The sequence below is a fragment of the Martes martes genome, assembly GCF_963455335.1.
Source record: "Martes martes genome assembly, chromosome: 4".
Classification (NCBI taxonomy): domain Eukaryota; kingdom Metazoa; phylum Chordata; class Mammalia; order Carnivora; family Mustelidae; genus Martes; species Martes martes.
The window spans coordinates 44,861,318-44,882,493 of NC_137891.1; the positions used below are offsets into that span (position 1 = coordinate 44,861,318).

Consider the following 21,176-nt stretch of genomic DNA (forward strand, 5'->3'; position numbering starts at 1 on the left):
GAGGAAAACAATAGACAATACAACAGATGCACAGATCATCCAGATGGTGAAATTTCAGATACAGACACAGACTGCTTGAAGTACAAATAGTAACAATGTATTTTAGGGTTCATATCCCATATAAAAATAAAATATATGACAATAATAGAACAAAGTACAGGAGGGTTATAAATCAAATTATTATTAAGAAAGTTCTTATAATGCAGGGAAATGCTATAATATTAATTTTAAAAAGATTGTCACAAATCAAGAATATACATTATAATAACTGGAAAAGCTACTAAAAATAAAAGAATCATAGATAACTCAGAGGAGGAGAAAAAATGGAATACCAAAAAGGTTTATTAGTCAAAGAGAAGAAAGGAATGATAGAATCTCAAAACAGAATAGAAAATAAGCAAGATTTTCTTAAACCCAATACTGATAATCATATTAAAGATAAGTGAATAGATGTCCCAATTAAAAAGCAGGAATAAGTTAGGGTAGGGATAAAAGGCATCCAGGAGATACTTTCTGAATGACAGAATTTTGGTTTCACATGTAGTAAATTAGATAGTGTGTTGGGGGGGTAAAAGTTCAAGAATTATTTATCACTAAAAAACGATTGTTGTGCTATTTTAATATTTTCAAAGAGATAAGCTGAACAGAGATTCAGTATATTCCATAATATAACTTTAGTTTTCAGGCTTTAAAAATGTGAGTTCTCAATATGAACAGTGTCTGTTTTTGAAATATAATTTGAAATTGTTTAGCATATATAAAGAAGGGAAGTCGTAGAATTTGTTCCACTTTTATTTTCCAACTCTGTTCACTGTCTAATTTTAATCAGGTGGCAGAAAGTTTGCTTTGTACATAGAAAATTCCCCTTTCAGAAGCAGAATCTGGGAATGACAGAGCCCTAGGATATTGCAGAATGGGCTGTATCCTGAGGGTTAAAAGTGATGCCATTTCCAGGCAGCCTTAGATCCCTGAGATGAACCTGTCCTGTCTACTGGAATCCTGAATCTACTAGGCTTATGCTTTTTTGAAAAGGGTGGAGCCATAAAAGAAGGGTAGGACGTCAGACAAAAAGTAACAGAAATTTAGCCTACTTAATGGGATCAGGAACTTTGCTGTCCTCTTAAGGAGGATGATGGAGATATGAATCTCAATTTATTGGCAATGGCATATGTTCAGTGTCACTCTGAATTTTAAAAAAAGAGGTCTACTGATTATTGCTGTGCTAAACTGTGTTTCATTGTAATACAAAAACTAAAAATTTGATCTTTGGTATTAGATACCTGAGTTCAGTCACTGATTAGATATATGTGACATTATATTTCCCAAAGATAGCTTATAATAGTAACTCCCATCCTATGTTTCTTTTGTGAGAAGAACTTGTTACAACCCTAGCAAAAGACCGAGTCCACTTCTCCAGCTCCCGAATCTGGGCAGGTTCTGTGACTGCTTTGATCAATAGAATATGGTGGGAGTGATACTCTACCAGTTTCAGGCATTTCCCTTAACTAGCCTGGCATCAGAGCTTCCTGTCTTTTGGAAGCTAGCCGCCATTTAAGTAATGCAAATGCTGTGAGACCACAAAGCTGTGAGAAGCCTAAGCCGTATGGAGAGGCTGTGGAGGATAAGAGACCCTGTGGAGAATGAGAGAGGTCAAGGAGAGACATGCCAGACATGTATGAAGAAACCATCTTGAAAATGAATGGTTTCTCTGGTCACAGTTGCCCAGCTGATACCCTATGAATCAGAAACAAAACATCTAGCCAGGTTCTTCCTGAATTCTTGACTCCAAGAAGTTTGGGCAAAATAAAATCAGTGTTTCAGGTCATATACTTAAGAGTTCGCTTGTTATGCAGCAATGATTATCAAAACAATGCCTTAGCTTGGGCACTCTATTTAGCTCTTCTGAGCCTCAGTACTGTATTTAGCAAGTCACCATGACTTCTAAATTTACAATCATCATCAACCAACATTGTCATTACCTTAGCTATTAAAGGATGGAAAACAAATTATTAGAGTACTGTGTATATATATGTACTTTTGCAGTTACAGGTTGTCAGCTTTTAGAATTTTGTGTTTAAATCCTTATTCTGTTACTTAACATTTGTGTGACATTGGGCAAATCACACAATTTCTCTAATATTCAATGTACTTATTTGTAAAATAGGGAGGATGTGGTGCCTACTTACTGAGTTGTGATGTTTTTTTAATTTTTATTTTTTTTGTGTGTGGTAAGAACAGAACACAGCAAGAGATTAGCTAACAAATTTTTTTTTAAGATTTTATTTATTTATTTGACAGACAGAGATCACAAGTAAGCAGAGAGGCAGGCAGAGAGAGAAGAGGAAGCAGGCTCCTCACTAAGCAGAGAGCCCGATGTGGGGCTCGATTCCAGGACCCTGAGATCATGACCTGAGCCGAAGGCAGAGGCTTAACCCACTGAGCCACCCAGGCACCCCTAGCTAACAAATTTTTAAGTGTTCAATACATTAGTATTGAGTACAGGTACCGTGTTGTACAGCAGATTTCTAGAACTTATCAGTAATGGAGAGTTACTAATCAATGAGCATAAGGTTTCAGTTAAGCAAGATGATGATTTAGTGAAATACTACATTGTATTATATCATGTTTTCATTTCTTACAAAACATTTCCTGCTGGGAGTAGACTGTGCATCCCTGGGCATGCCAATTCTCAGAGACAGCAAAGGACTCAGCCAGGAGCAGGCCTCTACTATACAAACTCACCAATCCAGAGCCATACCTCTCTTCTCAGCCTGTGTTCCAAGAGGCAATATTCTGCCTTAATCACCCCAGGGGCAGGTATCAGACAACTAGGGACCACTCGTAAAATTTAGAGTCTGCCAAAATTATTCAAACTAGCCAATCCTAAACTCTTTATCCTGCCCTATCTTGCCTTTCCCACAGAAACTCCAGGAAAAGCTCAGACCTAAACCTATCCCTCTCTCCAGCTTCTGCTTCTGCATTGAAACCCGGTGCTTCTGGGGGATCTGTGAATGACATTAAACTTCCCTTTGAATAGCACTGATTTCTCCATGTCATCATTTAGTCACCTTAAAAATTAAAGCCCAGGCACAAAGCTTACATGCGAAGTACTTAACACAGCATTTGATACATTAATAACTGTTACTGCAATTAGGGATATAATCTATGAAATAAATTTGTAAAACTCCAAACACTCTAACTTGAAAGTTACTTGCTTTCAAAATAATAGCTTTCAAAATCATTTCAAAATAATAATAATAGAATTTATACTGAAATCATTTTATATTTTCTTACGATCTTTCTTTAGATTCATTTGCGGTAGGACCATAAGTTGTGAATTGGTATCTTGACCCCAAACATGCTAGCACTGCATTTTTTTTTTAAGATTTTATTTATTTGTTTGACAGACAGAGATCACAAGTAGGCAGAGAGGCAGGCAGAGAGAGAGAGAGGAGGAAGCAGGCTCTCCACTGAGCAGAGAGCCTGATTCAGGGCTCGATCCCAGGACCCTGAGATCATGACCTGAGCCAAAGGCAGAGGCTTTAACCCACTGAGCCACCCAGGCGTCCCATTAACACTGAGTATTTAAATGTCCCTTATGCTCATATATTGCTGTACAGTTTTAAAATACTTTCAGTCACATTAGCTCAGTTTGACCTCACAACTCTCTGGTGAAATGTCAGGACAGTATTACCCAATCTACCAATGAGAAGACTTGCCCAGGAGGACCTATGGTTAGAAAGTGGGAGAGGCAGAATTAGAAGATACTGTCTCACTCTGCCTTCTTCCGTGGTACTCATCAGAGGGATAACGAGAACTCTCTTTCCTACTTTACCTATAAAAGTTCTACTGATTCCGGGTCAACTTCAAATATTATCTCCTCATCAGAGTGTCCGTTGATGTCTCCTACACTTTCTGTCTGAACCCCTGCCCTTTGCTTATTGTGGATGTTTACACCCTTCATGACATCTGACATTGTATGGCGGATATATTTGCTGTTGGCACAGTGAGAAATAAGAAAAGGCCTGAGGGTTTAAACATGATGTCCAACATGGTGCATGGTGTTTGGAAACAATCCAAAACCAAGACTATGCTGAGGATTTAGTTTAGAGGCTACGATATTTAAAGGATCAAACACTCCCTCAAAGGACTCCTATCAATGTTATAATCATGTTCTAATTAATCATATAATCATGACTGGGGTGGAGAGTACTTAAACTCCTTTTTATTTTCAACAATGTCTTATTCTAATTGAATCTCAACTACATATGAATAAATAAAAAAATGAATAATAGGGGCACCTGGGTGGCTCAGTGGGTTAAAGCCACTGCCTTCGGCTCAGGTCATGATCCCAGCGTCCTGGGATCGAGCCCCGCATCGGGCTCTCTGCTCAGCAAGGAGTCTGCTTCCTCCTCTCTCTCTCTGCCTGCCTCTCTGCCTACTTGCAATCTCTGTCAAGTAAATAAAATAAAATCTTAAAAAAAATCATTTAAAAAATGAATTATAGATAAAGTTTTGTTTTGGGACGCTACAATCGCAAAAATAAATAAATAAAGAAATAAATAAATAAATAAATCTTGGTAGACCTAATTAGAGGCTGGGTGTTATGAAACATCAACAGTAAGAAAAAGAGTTTATGGACTTCATGTCTATAATGCTACCTACTGTGAATTAACATCTACATAGGTGACTTTTTAGAAGCAAAGAAACAAGCTTCCAGCATGGAAATCAGATATAAGATTCCATAGGAAACTCTATGATAGATTTTAAATGTGCCTGGGTTCTACACATAGGAATTTAAACGAAGGAAATAATTTTATGAAGATGGATACTGACAGCATTTTTATAATAACAAATGTAAATGAATTGCTTACTCAAAGATAGGAATTTGTGACATAAATTATAACAAACAACTAAGTATGGTGCTATATATGTAATATATAAAAAATAAAATAATAGTTATTATATTATAAAAGTCTACTTGAGAGAGATAATTATCATTTACTTTAGAGTTCCCTAAGGGTTATAATACTATATATATAAATAATGTTTTAAAGAGTCCATACCAAATGTAATCAGTGGTTATCTCTGATTTATAAATTTATGGATAGTTTTCTTTTAAACACCTATATCTTCTAATCCTTTTATAATGGACCCACAGTACTTACATAGTAGAAAAATCTTCAAAGTTTAAAGAAAAACCAACAATGTGCTTGGCTTGTGCTTATGCTGCATGATTCAAGATGAAATATACATTTTGTTTCCAAGATTCATAAGAAGTATTAAAAATTAACCTTTAAAAGTAATGTAAAAACACAAACTAGTTTGGGTTAAGTATTTGATGAACCAAATACAATGTTCACTAGCATTATAATGTTAGGGTTTGAATTAGAAATGAAATTTTCTTTAATGAAATGACTTTTCTTCTCTACCCATACATTTTTTGATACTAAGAAAAGATTAGATCAGAAACAAAAGCATGTTATGAAGGGAAATAATGTAAAAAGGAATAGAGAATACCTAAACACATATGGGAAACCAAAAAGCATATTTCTTTTTTAAAAAAAGAAGATTTTATTTATTTGTCAGAGAGAAAGATAGAGCACATTAGCGGGGAGAGCAGCAGAGGAAGAAGCAGGCTTCCGCTGAGCAAGGAGCCGGATGCGGGACTTGATCCCAGCACTCTGGGATCATGACCTGAGCTGAAGGTAGCCACTTAACTGACTGAGACACCCAGCCATCCTCAAAAAACATATTTCTGTTCAGGGTTCAAAAATGTTTTCAGTCAAATAGTGTCAAGGGGCTAGAAATGACATTTTCTCAGTGTGCACTGTAAGTTCAGTATTTTATAAATGCTGCTTAATTAATTCTTATAACAACTTTAAAGAAGTGGATATGTTTTTTCCTACTTTACAGAGGAGGAGAATAAAGCTTGGAGAAATTAGTCTGCCTGAGGAAGGACACATAGATGGTAAATGACAAAACCAATAAGCAATCCTATTTCTATTTGATTCTAAGCCTCCTGAGTGTTTTGTTATACCTCCATCCGTAACTGATGTTCCTTCTTGGAACACTTTTATAATTTGGGGCGCCTGGTGGCTCAGTCATTAAGTGTCTGCCTTCGGCTCAGCTCATGATTCAAGGGTCCTGGGATGGAGCCCATGTCAGGCTCCCTGCTTGGTGGGGAGCCTGCTTCTCCCTCTCCCACTCCCCTTGCCTGTTTTCCCTTTTTTGTTGTCACTCTCTCTGTCAAATAAATAAATAATATCTCTTTAAAAAGGAACAGTTTTATAATTTGACTCTACATTCCTGAGTAAGAGATATAACTTTTATATATATAGCCTTAAACATCTCTAATTAACAATATGTATATATCAGTATAGTATATCATATAAAGCTCTCTTATTTTTACAGAACCCATTGTTAATTTTGTTTAAATTATATATGACCCCAGACCACATCCTTTCTTAATACATATGAATTTATTGTATTGCATCCCATTATACAAAGCCTTTGTTTTTGCTCTATTCAAAGGCTATCCTAAAAAAGATGTTAACATTACAAATTAAGAGTTTAAGAAGGGCAAAATTCAGGATTTATTTCTATGCTGTTGCCAAAATTACTTTTAACATAAAATAAAACCTCAGACAAAAATATGACATTAGCAAAAAATTTTTTTCTCTTGAGTTACCCACATGTCCTCCAAAACAACAAAAATATTTGGTTTGGTTGCAGTATAGGAAAAAAATATATCCTATTTATATTCAGAAACTAAAATGACATAATTATGTGTTCTGTTACTTGCTTTATACATATAATTAAAAACACATCTCCTGGGGCGCCTGGGTGGTGCAGTTAGTTAACCCTCCAAGACTTTTTGTTTTCAGCTCAGGTTATGATCTCAGGGTCCTGAGATGGAGCCCCCAAGTGGGGCTCTGCGCTCTGCACAGAGTCTGCTTCGGTTTCTCTCTCCATCCACCTCTGCCCCTCCTCATCTCTCTCTCTCTCTCTCCCTCTTGAATATAAACAAATAAATCTTTAAAAACATATCTCCTAAATTAAATGCAAGGCCTCAGGTCAGTGGAGATAATAAAATCCAGTAAATAGATGAGAGGTAGATGAACATAGTTGTGGCATTTATATAACCTGAACTGGAGCTCTGGCTGGTAGACTTTGTCTTGGAGCTACAGCAACAACCGCAGGATTCAGTCAAAAGGAGTCCGCGCTCTGGTGTCCTCACCACTCGATTGGATGACCACCTATAGCAATGTCATGTGCTGCTCGTTAAACATAATAATAAGGAAGCACAACCCAGAACTAATAGCATCTTTGAAGCCCATAAATCTGTAATTGTAGAAAGCTAAAAGCTACTCAGGGTATCCTTAGGTCTCTAAGTTTAAGAACCCTGCTCTGATCCTCTAAGAATAGCATCCTTTCTGAATAAGCCAAAGAGACTGTTCTCTCAATGATCACAAACTTAACAAAAACACCCAAGAAACCTTTATTTCATTGTTTTGGACTTTGGGGAAAGGATATCAAACATTTAAATTCATTCCTTGTTTACCAAACTAAGAAAAAACCCTGCCTGGGAACATAGAATATGTCTTTTTCCTAGAAAAGTAACAAAAAAGGCCAAGAGAGAGCAAATCACTCCTGTTCTAAAGTTCCTTCCTAAATCTACTCAAAATCACTCTCCTGACGTGTACTAAGAGCCGATGTTCTTTCTGACAGACCAAATGCAGAATGAGTGTGCACATTTCAGTGATAAAGGGTGAATAATAAATCCCTATTGACACTTGCTTCTTAACTTTAATCCTTTCTATGCTCGCAGAACTTGGATTCCTGGTTGCCACTGTACGCTTCATGCTCTCTCTTTGGTGGTCCTTCCAGATCCCCAAACTTTGTGATACGTCTACAGATCACCCTGCCAAGGCATCTAGACTTCTCATTGTGTTTGATGATACAGTGTTTGTCATTAAACTTTCCAAACAGCTCCTGAGGGTAAACATCATGGTTTAATCACTTCTTGGGGGAGCAAGATCATTTCAAGTTTCTCTGGATGGGGTGTGGACAACTTTAACTTTAACTGACACCAAATTTCTTAGTGTGATACTGGTGGAACTAAGTTCCATTTTCTTTTCCTCTAGATCAAGGGTCAGCAATGTTTGGCCCAGAGATCAAATCGGGCCAGGCACCCATTTTTGTAAATATGATTTCATTTGAAACAGAGCCACAAGTATTTATTAGATATTGTTTATGTCTTGTTTCACAATACAGTGGTAAAGCTGGGTATTTGCAGAAGAGGTGGTATGACTTGCAAAGCCTGAATTATTTATTACCTGGCTCTTTACACATGTCCTTTTATGTATGTCAAAGTTCTACTGGTTCTTCAAATATTATGTCCACTTTCACAAGAGTGGGCAATTACTGGTTGATACTGAGAAGATACCCAGATGCCTGCGAAGCTTGCCAAGGCCGTCAACATTCTGCTTTAAAATATCTACTTCCCCTACAATGGGTTCATGGAATTCAAATACTTTCTCACAGCAGCTTTGATGACTGCATATCACGGATGGCGAAACACATGCTCTGAGCTCCAAATGTTCATCCATACAAGGCCAGGGGCCAAAGGCAGAGAGTGGTCCCACCTGGAGTGGAGTTGCCCAGGTACTCACGCATTCTTAACCTGGGCATGTCCACCAGGAGTCTACCCCCTGCCCGGCCCATGATTCACCCAGCCTGAGGGAGTGAGGATGTTGGCATAGGAATTTATGTTTTACTGCACTCATCTTTTTTCACTTGAGGATTTCCTGCAGCAAGCATGGCTATTCAAGTTGTCGCTCTGTATTAGTCAGCTTTCACGAGGTTATATTGCATTAAAAATATAATTCTCAAATCATAGTGTTTACCACCTCAAAGACTTACTTCCTGTTTATGTTACAGATCAGCTAGGGACTGTCTCAGAGACTTCTCTGAATATCATCTTTATTCCAGAATGCAGGATTGAAGAAGCAGTGTCTCTGCCAGGGACCATTTTAGGCAGAGAGGGGAATGATGGCACAACTTTATGATAGCTCTTAAAACTTCTGCTCAGACTTCCCATATGTTTATTCCACTCTCATTCCACTGACCAAAATTAGTCACATGTTCAACCCTGATAGAAATGGAATGGAGGGGTGCCTGGGTGGCTCAGTGGGTTAAGCCTCTGCCTTCAGCTCAGGTCATGGTCTCAGGGTCCTGGGATTAAGCCCCACATCAGGCTTTCTGTTCAGCAGAGAGCCTGCTTCCCTCCCCTCCTCCGCCTGCCTCTCTACCTACTTTAAAAAAAAAAAAAAAAAGAAATGGAATGGAGAAACATATTCCTCTCGTAAAGAAGGCCTATTTCAAGTTCCATGGGGATGTACAGGATTACAACCTTGTTACGGGGAAGACTGAGAAAAATTTGGAGCAATAATTCAATTTATGGCATATTCTTTATGTTTGGAAATAGAATGTATTTCTTATTTCATGAAGTGTCATCTCCTTAGGACTAGGAACTTGATTTGGCCTCTGATACATTTAAATGCATGAATCCAGTCTGGACATACACTGTATTTGCCATCCTCAGGGGAGTTCAAGAGCCTTAGAGCCCTCTTGTCTGGTAGCCAAATCGATCCTGAAACCACAACATCAAATATTTGCCGGTCTCAGTTCAAGTCTTACAGGTTTCTTTAAAACTACAAATCTAAATAGAACACTGCATTTTGTTTTTATTGTTTTATTGTATTTTATTATTATTGTATTTTATTTTCAAGGATTTTTATGGACTGGATAAATGGTACATGCTACGATGATGAAGTTCAAATCCCGTTCTCATACCCATATCCACCTACTCACTTCTGGGGGAAAAGATAGAACTTTCTGTATCACTGATGACTTTTAAGCTAATAGCTCTTGCTCCAATCATTCCGGGAATTTGTTTCAGGATGCATTTAGAGCTGGTTTATCAGATGGAGTTGAAAAATCAATCTCACTGTTGTACAGATGTGGGGCACGTACATTTATATCACTATTTTCTTGGTCTCCCCCCGCCCCCTCACCACCACCTTTTTGCTCTTTTTGGCTTACCCATTCAGAGAGTATTTGTTAAACAACTTTTATGCTCTGTTCACTGGGTAATCCCTTCCTCCCTTCTCATCCAGATTTCTTAAGCCTTAATATGCAGGCCTTGGTGACAGGCACCACAGAGAGGACCTTCTGGGCTAGCCTGGATGGGGCTACTAGGCCGTTCAGTGAGCAGGCTGACTGAGGCCATTCCTTGGAGCATTGCTTGCTTCCCAGCTGCATGCTGATGCAGGCTGCAAAGCACCATTTGGAGCAAATCACCTAAAGTCGTTATCCTACAATGAGGACCTCCTGGCACCCCAAACACGAACCTGTGATTACAGACTGTATCAACTGGGAGGTAAGATACATATTACAAGGCTGTTACTTGTTTCAGAAGGATTCATTATAAGGGTTTACCACTTAAATTTTAAAATTGGTTATGTATTCACCCAGCACAAAAATCAGAAGGCACAAGGGAGGTCTGTAGTGAAGATGAGTCTTACATCCTTGTTCTCAGCTACTTAGAGGCTCTCTCAAAAAGCAACCGTAGTTATCATTTTTTGGTGTATCCTTCCAGAGATATTCTCTACACATGCATGCATCTTTTTTTTTTAAAGATTTTATTTATTTATTTGACAGGCAGAGATCACAAGTAGGCAGAGAGGCAGGCAGAGAGAGAGGGGGAAGCAGGCTCCCCGCTGAGCAGAGATCCCGATGTGGGGCTCGATCCCAAGACCCTGAGATCATGACCTGAGCTGAAGGCAGAGGCTTTAACCCACTGAACCACCCAGGCGCCCCGCATCTTTTTTTTTTTAAACTAGTTCAATTAGCCAACATATAGAACATCCTTAGTTTTTGATGTAGTGTTCAAGGATCCATGAGTTACATATAACACCCAGTGCTCACCAGATCACATGCCCTCCTTAGTATCCATCACCCAGTTACCCTATCCCTCCCCCACTTAACCCCCCCCCGCCACCTTCTGTAACCCTCAGGTTGTTTCCCAGAGTCAAGTCTTTCATGGTTTGTCTCCCTCTCTGCTTTCTTCCCGTTCAGTTTTCTCTCCCTTCCCCTATGGTCCTCTGTGCTATTCCTTATATTCCACATGAGTGAAACCATATAATTGTTTTTCTCTGCTTGACTTACTTCACTTAGCATAATCCCCTCCAGTTCCATCCCTGTCAATGCAGGGTGGGTATCCCTCCTTTCTGATGGCTGAGTAATAGTCATTGGAGTGATAAGAAGGGGCATGCACCCCAGTGTTCAGAGCAGCAATGTCCACAATAGCCAAACCGTGGAAGAAGCGGAGATGTCCTGCAACAGATGAATGGATAAAGAGGGTGCGTGCATGTTTCTATTTAGATTTCCTTTCCCTCCTTTCCACCTTCTTTTTCTTTGGGAATAGTACCCCTTCTGCACTACACAATATGTTTTTGAGAGTTTTTGTTTCCACTACATATAGAGCCACTGAGAAGACTAGTGTTATATGTGGAGACTAAGCACCAAACCACCTGGGTCCAAATCCCAAAGCCATCACTCATTAGTTCTGAGGCTTTGGGCAAATTATTTAACCTCTCTGTTCTTCAGTTCCCTCATAGGGATGCTATAATAATTAAGCAATTTAATGTATAAACAATGAATTTATAGTTACCGCTGGCACCTAGTAAGTTCTGAAAAAGGTTTCTTATTGTCATTTTTTTATTGTACATATTCCTGTGTGTAGAAATACCATTATTTATTTAATTTAAAACTTATTTATACAATTATTTAGATTATTTCTAATCTTTAAATGTTACATACAGTGTTCTGTGAAGATTTGTTTTTATAAGGCTCTTCAGATAGATACCTTGGGGGCACTTGAATTACATGGGCTTACAGGGATAGGTTATGAGAAACAAAATGTTAATAATTTACATGTATATAGCACTTCATATCTTGAAATAAATGTTACTTGCTTGATCACATTTAAACTTAGAACTGCACAGTGAGTTCATCACCTTCTGTCCGTCTTCACCCCCATCATCCCTTTACCCCCTTCTAGAGTGCTATCCCTGTGTTCTCAGCACATAACACTGAATAGGGCACGTTGCAGGTGTAAAAGAAAATGTACTGAATAACTGAGAAAAGAGGATGAAAATGAGATAATATATGTAAAATAAGGGAGCAGAGAGCAGAAAGTGGCTAACTTTAGTTACAAAGGTCTAATGGTTGGGAATTACTGAAGCCAAATCCCAAGGCTGTACCTTCTCTTCTGGGGTTCTTCTGGCAATACTTCTCTGCCTGTCTGAACAATGACTGCACAGACGTACCACCCGTGGAGATCACCAGAAGAAAAGGCAAGCCTTCCACCATCCAGTTACTACTGAGACCAATGGCTCAATAATACTCTCTTTACACAATCTCCTTTAAAAGAAACTTATCTGTGAGTGGGTCTGTAGTTGTGTACTACAAGGACAACTCTTTCATAATCAGGAAAACTGCCCCAATTTCAAACAACTTGATATTATGTCTTCTTCAGTGTCTTTGGAAGAGAAGTTCTAATATGGGATGATATATTGAGGGAAAAACAGATAATGAAAATAAACTAAACATGGTTGTCAAGGTAATTTCTTAACAGTTGGATTTGAATAACTTGTATTTTGTTTATATATATAATATATATTCATATATTTATATTTGTATATTTATTTTTTTAGAGGGAGAGAGAGCATCTTAAGCAGGCTCCATGCCCAGCACAGAGCCCAAGGCATGGCTCAATCTCACAACTCTGAGACAACAACCTGAGCTGAAATCAAGACTCTGCCATTTAACTGACTGAGCCACCCAGGTGCCCCTCTTCATATATTTTTTTTAAAGCCTTATAGACCCCAAAGATGAGCAAGTGTGAAAATTACTCAAGGTATCATCGGAAGAGCTTGTGGACTCTCCAAAACAGAAATAAGAGCGCAGCTGGAATACCTATGGTAGGACACGATATTGCTGATTGTTTACTTCCTCATTTCCATCTTTAAATGGATCACCTGCACCTGCTCACCACCCAGCAGGGTCCAGTGACCACCTGGCAGCTCTGCACTCATCCAACCACTGGGATGCTGGGCAAAGTGAAAATTCTCCATGGTTTAGCCACTCCCAGGAAACCTATCAAGTGCCTCCCTCCGAAGATTTCTTAAAGGTCAGCTTACTCTATACTCCAGCATTTCTCAAAGTGCGACCTATGGACCACCTGTATCCAAATCACTTGGAATAGTTCATTAAAAGGCAGGGGCCTACCCCAGACCTACTGAAATCAAAGTACAGAAGGTAGAACCTGGAAATCTGGGGTTTAATTAGCAACCTGAGTGGTTGCTATCCACACAAAGATTTAAGATTCACAACTCAGTGTTGTAGCCAAATTACTCCCCAAGTTGTTGTAAGTTATAAATGGATCCACTTTTCCAGGAAAGCTTTGAATTTTTATATCAACTCTGGAATGTGGTCCTTAAATCTCAGAAAATTACAGGAAGTTGCTATTGCCTAGCAGAATTTTGTGTTCTTCATTAAAGTAATTTGTGGTCTAATTTTAGTTTCCAGAAGACTAGAATATAAAAGCCAGAATCGGTCTTAAGGAGGAAATTAATTGCTTGCATTGTTATCTTTCTCAACAGAGGGCAAAGTGCTTATTAAGTGGGATTTAGAATACTAGTAACCTGACAGAGGCAAAGTAACAATCAAGGTTAATGTCTATAACAGATATTTAAAAAATACTATCAGGCAAATTCTGGATTTATTTTTAAGGTAGTAGATAAAGGGGACAAAATATTATGGGTCATAAAAGATAAATGCCTATGAGCTTCCTGCATGCCTCTCTAATCACCTGCTTTCCTTGTATTTCTTTCCAGGGACTTTAATATCACCTTTCTGGTGAACTAAGAATAATAAATATTTTTACTTAAATAATACAAGTATCCACAGTGGTTTAGAACAAGAAAGGTATGAATGTACTAAGTAGATCTCATTTCTGGAATGTTGCGGGATCACAGTAAAGTGGGGATAGGTGACAGCAACACTTTCATGCATAGACAAGCTGGGACTTCAAACTTTGTCTACTTCAAGCCAAGTCAGTACTGAGCAAATTGCTTTGACAAACCAAAGACCAGGTTTCCCCTGTACTTTTAGGCATGCTAGAGTTTACCTTGCTACTCCACAGACAGAGTGAGTGTAGTTCTCCTAGCTATAGCTATCCCACACCGTGAGGTTCAAGTTGAAGCCTCTAGGGAGACCTGTGGTAGCTCAGCTTGCAGAGGCTAAGGGAGAAGACAAGTGCCTGGGGTTCCTGCCACAACCCCCATTTCAGTCAGAGCATCTCTCCTTGTCTGTTCTACCCACCAGACTGTTCACAGATACCAACTGAAGAAAGAGTTCTATGGCTAACAAAAACATAAGGGAAATCAGTGTCCAACTGAGTCTGACGGGGGACTGAAAAATATGAGATACTGGAAAGACTGGAAGTTTCTCTCACTGTACTTTCTCCAGCTTCTATGGTGGTTTATTAGTTCTTCATTCTGCCATTCTTTAAATGGGGTACCTTCTCAGGACTCAGTCCTTTGTCCTCTGCTTCCCATTCTTACCCCTTCCCCATTGGAGAAGTAATCCAGTTTGACAACTTCGAAATCATCTTCTCTCTGTAGACAACCATCACATCTACCTCTCATTTATAAGCATGTGTCAAAATTGGGGATTAGAGAAATTTGCTCAGAAGTGGCAACTGTGGACACTTCATCACTTCCAAAGCTCGTGCTTTAACCCTGTGCATCTTTTGCTCAGAGCCCTCTCTTACCTGAACTGAATTACATGTTTCTACTTTTTTTAGATACTTAATAATTAGACATCTTGACATCATATCGAATTTGATATGTTTAAAAATGAATTAATTGTTTTCCCCCAGAAGGAGAAAAATTCTTCCTGAATCCACTATTTACACAGTGGCATATCCTCTAACAATCTCCCAAATTCAACTTAATAAAATAAATGGGAAAAAATGCTATCGGTTCTTACCTTGAAATAGATTACACCTGTCTGTTTTTGTATCACCACTACCCCCTTCAGTTAGATCCTATTGCTTCAGGCCTAGTCTGTGCAGGCTTCTCTTCAAATGTACCTATGTTTCCACACCACAGGCCCTCAACCCCAGAAAGTACGCTTGAAATGCACATTTCTGGGTCCTACCCCCAAAAGCGTTGAGTAATTCTGATCAAATGGCCTAAGAAACACTGAAATACTGCTTTAGACTTTCCTCACAAGATTACACCTATCTGAAATTATCAAAACTACTCATCATCACTCTGAAACACAATGTGGGGTATGTTTGTGGGAGTGGGGGTGAAGATAATGACTGAGGAACTATAAATAAACTGCTGGCTATCAGAGGGGGAAGGGTTGGGGGACACGCTAAATAGGTGACAAGAATGAAGGGGCACTTTTATAACTCCCGGTTATAAAATAAATAAGGCATAGTGATGTAAAGTACAGCTTAGAGAAAAGGTTAATATACTATAATAATTTTGGTGACAGTAACTAGACTTGTCATAAGGATCATTTCATAATATATAAAAATATTAAATCACTATGATGTACACCTGGGATCACAGGATATTTTATATCAGTTATATTTCAATAACAAAATGATTCAAATTCATCTGAGGGAAAAAAGATAAATAGGAAAACCTAGCTATTTTCTTTTTTTTTTTTTTTTAAGATTTTACTTATTTGTCAGAGGGAGAGAGAGAGAGAGCACAAGCAGGGGGGGCAGCAGGTGGAAGGAGAACAGGCTCCCTACTGAGTGAGGAGCCCAATGCAGGGGCTTGATCCCAGGACCCTGGGATTGTGATGTGAGCTGAAGGCAGACACTTAACCAACTGAGCCAGTCAGGCATCCCAAATCTAGCTATTTTCTAAGAGTCTGGCTGATATTTCCCCCACCCTGAACAAAATAAACACTGACAGAGATTAATAAAACGTAATTGGTACTATATAAAAGTTAACCCTTGTATAAAATTACTCATATTAACAGGGATGGAATAAATTAACCAATAAATAGAATTGGTAAATGCTTATTTATAAAATAACTAAATGCATCCTTACATCATATTCAAAAAATTTTCCAGATGGATTAAAGAATTACAATTAGAAGAATAAAGAAGAAATTATGAAAAACTAAAGAAAAGTATAGGCAGCTTTTCTCTTGGATGGTAAGAGACTTTTCTCCAAATAAAAATTGTGAAAGATATCACAAAAGAAAACTCAGATTTGACTACATATTTTTAAAAATTGTAAGATGTCAAAAAGCACAAGAAAGTTACAAGGCAAATGATAAACTGAAAGCCTTTGCCTTAAAGAAATGCCCTTCTTTGTCTCTAAAGACTGCAATGATTGGACTGGGTCTAGCCTGTGGAGGAGAAGAGCTTTTTGAATGTACTTCTTTGGCAGAATTCATTTTTCAAATAATAATGTACGCATCACTCCAATTTAGGAAACATTTGGTGAAAGAGTTGCAGTGGTTAAAAAGGGCAGCAGGCTCTAAGCCTCCCTGTTATGTGCAGCAGTCCATTAGACATGGCTCAGGGACCCAGCAGTTCTGAGAACCCACCACATAAACCATGACTGTAGGGCATTTACAAAAGCATACAACTTGGAGCCATATGGGCAGTTCATGAGGGAACCTGTGTATTCCCAGTGCCAGCACTTGGTCTCTGCATCTTGGTACATGCAACAGCAGGAGAATCTTTCATGGCCAGAATCTAGACTCAATTTTTTTTTAACTTTGATGTATTCCATTTCAAACTATACACAGAAAATGGCTCCCCACCTTTAAGATAAATCCATAAAAATAGAACTAGGAAGATAATCAAAATGTTAGAGACAGAACATTTTTTTAAAATATTTTATTTATTTATCTGACAGAGAGAGAGAGCAAACGTAGGCAGAGAGGCAGGCAGAGGGAGAGGGAGAAGCAGGCTCTATACTGAGCAGAGAACCCAATGCAGGGCTCAATCCCAGGACTCCAAGATCATGACCTAAGCCGAAGGCAGAGGCTTAACCCACTGAGTCACCCAGGCGCTCCGAGACAGAACATTTCTAAATGGAAAGCAAAATAATTATATGCTATCAATCATACACTATCTCAAACATTTTAGGCTGTCATGAGATCAATTTCAAACTTCTAAGCTGGGCATTTGAGCTACGCACCACTGGTGTCCGAACACCTGGATGTGCAAACACTTCTCTAAATGAACACTGTCCCCCGAAGCCTATGCCGGCCACCTGAGTCTCCTCCTTACCTTCTAGACACATGTGCATTCCTTCAGCTCTACTTGGTTCATATCCTTCCCCTCATTTTCTCCTTATTTAAATTCTGTTCATGTTTCAACATTTAGTTCAAGCTTTTTTGTCCCCATGAACATTTTTCTGAGTTCCTCAGGACCCAGCAAATTCTTCCCCTCTGAAATTGCAGCACTGACTTTCTGTACCAATTATCTGGAAAATTGGCCTTGTGGCATCTCCCTTCAGTATTGTTATTTACATTTAACTGCCTCCTTAAGAGTCAAGAGTTCATATTATCTTTAATTCATTGTCCCTAACTTTGTTCCATGTTCACAGTGTGTATGTAGAATATGTTTGTCCAGAGATACACAGTGAAAGAATCAGGCTTGATATCAGATGGATCTGGGTGGGGTATAGTCCTAACTCTGTAATTCAATTTTCTCATTTGTAAAATACGGTAAGATATACTCCTTAGGATTAAATGAAATGTGAAATACCATATACAAATTTATAGTGTTGTCTTTGGCAAAAAGAAGGAATTCAATAAATCATAGCTATTACTTATTACCATCATCATCACCATCATCACAAGGTCCTTCAGATTAGAGATGATCTGGATGTATGAAGTACACTCACATTATTATTTATTCAATAAATATTTATTATGGTGCCTGTTGCATGCCATTTTTTAGAGACACTGCAGTAAAAATGAAAAATTTAGTTCTTGTCCTCATTGTACTTATAGTCTAGTGGGAATTGGGTATCATCACAGGAACCAAATCTTAAACAGTTAGGGCAAGAAACTGTCTATAATCATTTTTTTTTTTTTTTTTTTTGAGAAAGGGAGAGAAAGAGAGAGTGAGCATAAGCACAAGCTGGCGGAGGGGCGGAGAGAGGGAGAGAGAACCTCAAGCAGACATCCCACTGAGGGTACAGCCCAACGCAGGGCTCAACCTCACAACTCTGAGATCATGACCTGAGCTGAAATCAGGAATGCTGAATGGACTGAGCCACCCAGGTGCCCCACATTTATAATAATTCTAAGTAAGGTACATTTTATTGCTTCACCAATTCATTTGTCTTCATAAAAGCAAAAATAATAATAACAAAAACCAAACCAAAAAAACTGACCAAAAAACCTTCCTATCTTAACATATCCACTAATCTCATTAGCATTCTTTATTTTGCATGTGATATGATTTTTGTTTTTTTAAGATTTTATTTATTTATTTGACAGAGAGAGAGACACCGTGAGAGAGGGAACACAGCAGAAGGAGTGGGAGAGAAGCAGGCCCCCCACGGAGCAGGGAGCCCCATGCACGGTTCTATCCCAGGACCCTGGAATCATGACCTGAGCCAAAGGCAGATGCTTAATGACTAAGCCACCCAGGCACCCCGATTTATGTTTTTATTATACCTCTGATGTTCATCACCTAGGGAAGCAAATACTTACTGGGATGGCAGAAAGGCAGATGGCCGAATCTTCTCCTTACACACACACACACACACACACACACACACACACAGAGGTATGGACTGTGCACAATAGTGCACATAGTGCCTAGAATATCAAATATGCTGGCCTCACCATGAAACTGAATGTCTTCCTTTCCTCTCACTTCCCACACCTCTACTCACCACAACTTTCCCCAAAGTAGGCTCTTTGACTCCATTAACAGCTATTGTTGAAGTATCTCCTCACCATCATCTAAGTAAACATTTAAAATAATGATGGTTTTTGCACACATCCTCTCTTAGACTAGTGCATAGTCTGACCTATACATTTAGGGTCTCATTTTTTCATAGCACCTGTTAAAAAGGCTTCTTCTGTAAGTGACTCATCCAGTGGCTTAATATTTTCCATATGAAAAAATATTACATATGGGCTGGTATGTGACCTTCTGCATAAGGGTGAGTCATGAAATGAATTATGACTAGGAAAGAAATAGCAGTTATAGCATAGGAAAGGGATGAAGAAGGGAAATGCTTTATTTTCCCCCTTGCATTTGGAAAAGAAACTTACTAAAAAAAAAAAAAAGACAAAAAGAAAAAAAAAGAAAAAGAAAGTTACTTTTGGCTAATTTACTATTTATATATTATATAATGTGAGAAACTGAGCATCCTCAGTGACACACTTAGAGGGCTAATAGATGGCTGTGGATTTCGCTTGATGCTATTTTGTTTTGCTTTTATCTAGCTAATTGTAATATGCAAGCACATTTGGAACTTCCTACAGGAAAGAAGGGGAAGAGAGTATCATTCTACTGGAAACACTGAAAGGATTTTTCCCGAAGAAAGGAAAGAGATATATGGATGCTTCCATGAAGGATGGAATCCCAGAGAAAGAAAGATATTCAAAGAGCATTTTAAAGAAGCTTTGCTATGTGCTATGTGTTTGAACTCTCCCCTTTGTTGGTGCTCTCCAGAGACAATTCCAGAGTTCTGTTTGTGTGTGTGAGGAAAGAAAGCTACAAGAAGAACCCTGGGTGAAAGTCTTATCAGTAGCTTAAGAATGATATTGTTCAAAAAGGGGATCATGCCATTCTTCTATTTAACTTTTCAATATAATTTTTCTTCAGTGTGAAGAACAGCTGAGTCCTTAATAAAAAATCATAGGGTAACTTATGGTGTTCAAACCAGTTCCCTATCAAGTCATCCAATATTTACATAGCTCAGATAAGTTACCTTAATTTGGGGACATATTCTCAAGCAGCAACTCTGTATTCATGATTTTATTTTTTCTAAATAATGCACGTCCATTGTCAAAATTTCATAAGTTTAGAGAAGCATATACACTTAATAGTTTAGCCAAGCTAACAGGTAACCTATGTTAGAAATTTAGTGTTGGGTCACCTAGATTTTTTTTCCTCTGTATTTATGTAACAATCTCTTCAGTCAATGTTACCTCCATACTTGCTACAATGATTTTACAATTATTGCTTAATACTGCACAATTTTAACCTTTGTTATTTTACATCTCTTGTGCTTATTTTCTGGAGTCACAGAAAATTCAAGGAGAATTTGTATTTGGAAGTACCCATTGATGGAATAAGGTTTCTAAATATCTTTAAAAATTATTTTTTATTTACATAATTGTTAGGCACTTAATTCTCAGGTTCATTTTTCAAGGAAGTTTTAAATCTCTACTTCATTTTTCTCTGAAAACTCAGCATTTCTGAAACTCTATCTCAGGCTATTTCTTGATTGTCTGTTTTGTGTTTTGTGAGAATGTGAACCTTCTTCACTATAATTTTAGCAAAATGAAATTAGAAAAAAAAATTATCTGTTCTCATGCACTCCAAAACACTGAATGCAATTTTAAAGTAAAAAAAAAAAAAAGTATGGTTTTGGATTTTCTGTGTTACTGTTTCCTAGATGGCATAATTTAGAATTAACAATAGTCAAATTTAAAATTTCTTAGGCCTCATATTTATTGGGGAAAAATTAAATTGAATTTGACTAATAAAGAAAGGAAAAAAATAACATGAGAATCTTAGAATTTGGGAAGAGAAATGAATTATGCTATATTCTTTTCCCATCCAAAATTACTTTCTAATAAGGAGGATGTCTTCTCCCTCCCTCCTCGCCCCCCAATAGCTCCTCCCATGCTTCCTTCCGCATTCTGTCTATGGCCAATCATTTATTCAGGCTACAGATGAAGGAAGCCTCCTCTGTTTTCCACTTCCTGCCCTTGGTCTCTCTATATCCTGATCAGTACAAAAGGCTGGAACCACTAAGAAAAACAAGGACCGCATTATTCCCTGTCTCTGAGTTTAGATGATTCCTTATTGC

The 21,176-nt window shown here is 38.2% G+C and overlaps 1 pseudogene across 1 annotated transcript in view; it reads left to right on the forward strand.

The window, feature by feature from the left end:
- LOC308341585 overlaps window positions 1–21,176 on the forward strand; it is an 80,238-nt pseudogene that overhangs the window by 22,344 nt on the left and 36,718 nt on the right. The window contains exons 2-3 of the transcript in view: window positions 7,832–8,001; window positions 10,321–10,444. The product of the transcript in view is annotated as an uncharacterized misc_RNA (transcript). The remainder of the gene's footprint in view (window positions 1–7,831; window positions 8,002–10,320; window positions 10,445–21,176) is intronic.